Below are 5076 nucleotides of genomic sequence, written 5' to 3'. Positions count from 1 at the left end.
ACATATCCGCGACGATTTATATTCGCGTTATTTTTCTACTCGCGAAAGTCGCGAAAATAAATCGCTCGCGAAAATAAGTTGGTTTACAGTATATGAATCCGTATCTACGATTATATACACCTCACAGAGCCAAACGGACAAAATTGTTTTAACTAAAATGTATTACTGCTGGAAAATGAGAAAATCCAGTGACATATATGTTTTATATCAAAACAATTTTTTTTGACCGATTAATAAACTGACCACTGACCAATGATATAGTGGACATATAATTATGCAATAGAATTGTTGCTATATAACACCTAAATGTCAAATAAACTTAATGTAATTTTTTCCCCTCCAATTGCAAGTTATTTCAAGCATAACTGCCAAGTTTTGTCTCAGTCAGATCTTTAGTTTCAGAGAAAATCACTATAATGTAAGGCCATATCCTACGGCGATTTCAGTCTAATTTCTTCAAAAAATCCTTATTTCAGTGTATCATTATAAAATGCAGTGTTGACTTATATCTGATCATATACTCATGATCTAAGCATTCAAACAATCAAATAGGATACAAAAGACAACTTTAAGATGATATACAATTTTATTGCACCTTTTAGAGTTCATTTGAAGGTCTGTTTTGGTCTGTTTTTGGTCCATTTTTCCTTCTTCCTTCTTTTTTCATCAAAACTTGATATCTTTTGCCTAAAAAATAAAACAAATGTAATTATTTTCCCAAAAGAAATGAAAGACATGTAATGTCAAATCAATAATTAAAGTGTTTTAGCTGAAAGAACTGTCTCTATAAATGTTAACAGTCTCCACCGAAGTTTCTATAAGCCCTTATGTGTAACTTGAGATTTTGGTCTGTTCCCCGAGTGTGACAAATACCGGTTCCCTTTCAGTCAACAATTTATTGTTACTGATATCAAAGTCACTCCATTTATTTATTGCAGTATATTTCTAATAGATTTACACCAAAAAAAGTCCACCTTCTTGTATTTTACATTAGAAAATGAGGAGAAAGAGTAATAAAAAATACATCAAAATGGTTTAAAAAAGGGTTATGTCCCTTTGAATGCGAGTAAAAAAATAAATTGGTAAGAATTATGAAATTTAAGTATGTGAGACTGGATTCTGATATGTATAAATCCAAGGCAAGTATTTAGATGATATTTTGTCGGTGCAAAATACAGACGGCACAATGGCAAATTGTAAACTTTTGCGGCCAAAAAAAAAAAAAAAAATGACATTAGTTGATATATACCTCAATGCTAAAGTGTCATCTGCAGACCAGTTCACATATAAGATTTTTCAACAGAATGCTTGTCACATCATGGTTAACACTGCAATGAAAAATCACATGTTGTATAAACAAAACTGTAAGGGTGATTTAAAATTTGACACAGAGGCTTATATAAATGGTGATTTGCATGGCAAGCTATAAGAAAAGTCTCAATGTAGTATATGTATGTTGATTCAAAAGTGTATTTCATAAATTATATCATATGACAAAAAATTGGACTTCTCTTTTAAACCATTATTGTTTTACCATTTTAAATCAAACAGTCTTGGTAGGATTTGTGTTTTCGACACCTTGTTGGGTGTGTACCACGACAAACTTGGCGGTCTTGGTTAATATGAGGCGGCTCGAAAGACAAGTGCTCAGGGTTAATGCATCTCTTCTGATGACAAAGATGAGACACATCAAATTCATCTGATAGGTCAAATTTCTCAGTGTGCAGCATGTATGCAAATCTGTGAACATACAAGGTTCTTTTTTTTCTGTCCCAAGGAAACCTAATACTATACACTGAATACAGCCTTGTCTGTCCACCCATTTGACTTAGCAAACATCCGTAAACCCCCATTTCAATGCAATTTTCCCTCAAACGTGCTTTCTGTGTCTCAATCCATTCGGAATAGTCCATTTTTACAACGTATGAACTAATTTAGTAATAATTTTTAAAAATGAAAGTACAATAAGGTCACGAGTGCACGTGTTGTTTCCCTAAATAGGTGTAATACCACCATTGATTTTTCCCTATTAGTCTTTGTTAAATTGGCACTTTTAAAAAAATTGGACAGTATTTACCTTTATTTCAACCAAAAAAATACTTTGCATGAATAAAGTTTAATCCTTTCCAGTGCTACAGTGAAAATTTCACACTACATTTCTTTGCTAAGAAAGTAACCTGCACCGGAAGTAAACAACCAAATTTTTACCAGGTTATTTACTGGTTACCTGCTTTGGTAACTATGTAACCTTAACTTTCCAAAATATTTTATAAGACCATCTATTAAAAAAAAGAATGATGCTTTCAGACACCCAACATACATGTTTATGACTCAGAAAAATTTAAGTGCATTGAAATGCAGGGTTAATTTTCTACAACTGTCAAATTCAAGGGAATATTTTTTTAGACCTACTTTCGTATGCAACCGGATGTGGCGTATTATGATTTGGTGGTATTACACCTATAAATTAATTTCTAGGCCCGATTATATCTGTGCTAGTTATTGAAGACCAGTCAGAAACTGCAAAAATACTGTTAAATACACAGGAAAAGAAATGAAAATTAATTTTATGATTATTGTCCATAGATAAAGTCAACATCACAACTCTTCATTTCTTCTTTGTATATTTCATCAAATTTTTCATTTTGAGCAACAGTAAACCAATTCTTCCAGTCGCCTATAACACCTTAAACGATAAAAGTAAACCAATTCGTTCAGTCGCCTATAACACCTTAAACGATAAAAGTAAACCAATTCGTCCAGTCGCCTATAACACCTTAAACGATAAAGGTAAACATTAAATTACTAACTAGCAGCTAATTATCTAAATTAAAGCTTTTTGCAGTTGTCATTTCAGTCGATTTGATATTTACATTCAGGGGAATATCCAATTAAATTAAACAATTGAAATGGAATTCTCTATTATGGAAGGTACATATATAGTGCAAAAAGGGACACACACGTGGTTTTGCGCTCATCATAGGCTATTTTTTTTTTATTTGAATACAAAAAATCGAATGGTGTTCATAGATTTAACGTACTTTTTTAATTGAAGAAACAATTATATAACAAATGATTGTGTAAGGTACAATTACTTTTCAATCTTCATTATGCATCAGAAAAGACTGTATTAACACTATTTTGTTGCGGTATGGAAAAAATTCAGAGGCTCCTTTCGCCTATGGAGTATAAAGCTCCTAATCGATTCGATAGTCACATGCTTGCGTTTACCATCACGATTTTCTTGATAAAGGGTTACTATTTACCGCATAAATTTAACAAATGAGGTCAAAGTCATTCATTCAACATTTGTACGGATGCCATCATGAATTTGTTAATGAAGTGATCAAGATGGAATATCTGCATCTCAGATAAAACTATATGTGTTCTACTTGTCGTTGTTGGTATTCCAACTCTTTTGCCCGAGTGTTCATAAATGCGATCTATTACCAAAACATTAACAAATATTAGAATTGTGCCATGTGCATTAGTGAATCAAGAAATACTGTCCTTTGCGGAGCACATGAGTTCGTATGGTTTGTTTTGGGTTTGTTTTGATCCTTATATTAATTTTTATGAATATGTTTTTATTAGGTCTTTCCACTTTTCTGTGAAAAGACCTATTGTTTTTCTTCTGATTATTTTTTTTCCGCATAATTTTGTTCTTGCGATAAATATTTGTTTCGCAATATATCGCTTAGATATTTGGTATATGATATCGAACAGTTTATGCGCTTTTGAAATTTACCCTGCGTAACCGAATACTTTTCTTTGTATGAGTTATCTCCCAAAACACTGTTTTCCTTGTGTTCACTACTCCTTCGCAACCGTAAGAATTATGACAAATTTATTGTATAAAATTGCTCGTTAGATCCTTCGCATGATTTGTCCTATTTTTACCGACGCAATATGAACGCTCCATATGAGAGTTATTTCCCCTTATGCATTTGATACAAGTGATATGCACTTATATCTTGTAAACCATAAGTAATATAGACCTAGCTAGGACCTTTTGATTTGAGGTCCTTGGTCCAAAAAAAATGAAAATTAGGTCAAGGTCAAAGGTCAAGGTCATATTCGAATTTTTTAATTTTGCTTCTTTCCACTCATTTCCAGAAACCGTATACGTATAAGATATCGACAAAATATTTTTTTTAAATTGTTAGTTGCGACATGTCGTAACACGAAAATTTTGATTACAAGGGTACGTTGAACGTAAAAGGGAGTTTTCTCCCCTCTTGTATTTAAAAATATGCGTATTGTGATATATCTTATAAACCAAATATAATTAAGACCTATGGTCTTCCGATTTGAGGTCCTTGGTTTATGACCTCGAATTGATCTCAAGGTCATAGCTTTATTTCACGTTCTAGATTTTGACCTTTGCTTTTACCTCATATGTATACATAATAAAGCCTTGAGACTTTTGGCAAAAGGTATCAAACCATTTAACCTTGAAAAAAGCAACCTGAAGTGGCCTTGTGTAAACCGGAAGTAGCTTTTTGTACTTTATTCATATAAAAGTATATAGAACCAGATATTTTTGGAATCAGTGTCAATTACATTTTTCAAACCGGAAGTGAATATACAAATATTGTATAGAAACCATATATTTTTGGAATCAGTGTACATTAAGCTATCATTTGACGATTGAAATGACATTTTAAACTTAAGGGAGCTGGCTTCTCAGTTTCAAAGTAATTAAATTTTCAAAACACTAGCATATATTGATAGGGGATTAATAATGGATTCAAAATAGCCAAAAAAATATATAGGTCACCGTGCTTGTTTTCGAGATATTAGCCATTGAAATTTCGGCGGGAAAATGTTCTCGCTTGACTTTTCATAGCTTTATCATTGACGAGTTTGAGTCCTCAAAAACTATTAAAAAGTAATCAAAATTTTATAAGACTTTAACAGACAGCTTATCATTATACGTGTAAAATAATTATAAAAAGAAAAATGGGGGTCACCGGGCAAATTTTGTTAAGGCATTCAAATGGATAAAAACAGAGGATTCCGAAAATCTGACCAAAATTCCAAAACATGATAAGCGAGCTTCCTTAATTTTAAAAC

The 5076-nt window shown here is 32.1% G+C and overlaps 1 long non-coding RNA gene across 1 annotated transcript; it reads right to left on the bottom strand.

Annotated features, from left to right (window-relative positions):
• Positions 1–567: 567 nt before the first annotated feature.
• LOC134726764 (uncharacterized) lies at positions 568–1333 on the bottom strand. The gene is made up of 2 exons (XR_010108633.1): positions 1250–1333; positions 568–687 (listed from the first exon to the last, which is right to left on the bottom strand). It is a non-coding gene; the product is annotated as an uncharacterized LOC134726764 (long non-coding RNA).
• Between the last annotated feature and the right edge of the window lie 3743 nt (positions 1334–5076).

The sequence above is a fragment of the Mytilus trossulus genome, chromosome 7 (genome assembly GCF_036588685.1).
Source record: "Mytilus trossulus isolate FHL-02 chromosome 7, PNRI_Mtr1.1.1.hap1, whole genome shotgun sequence".
In the NCBI taxonomy this organism is placed as follows: domain Eukaryota; kingdom Metazoa; phylum Mollusca; class Bivalvia; order Mytilida; family Mytilidae; genus Mytilus; species Mytilus trossulus.
This window is presented reverse-complemented; position numbering and strand designations above follow the sequence as displayed.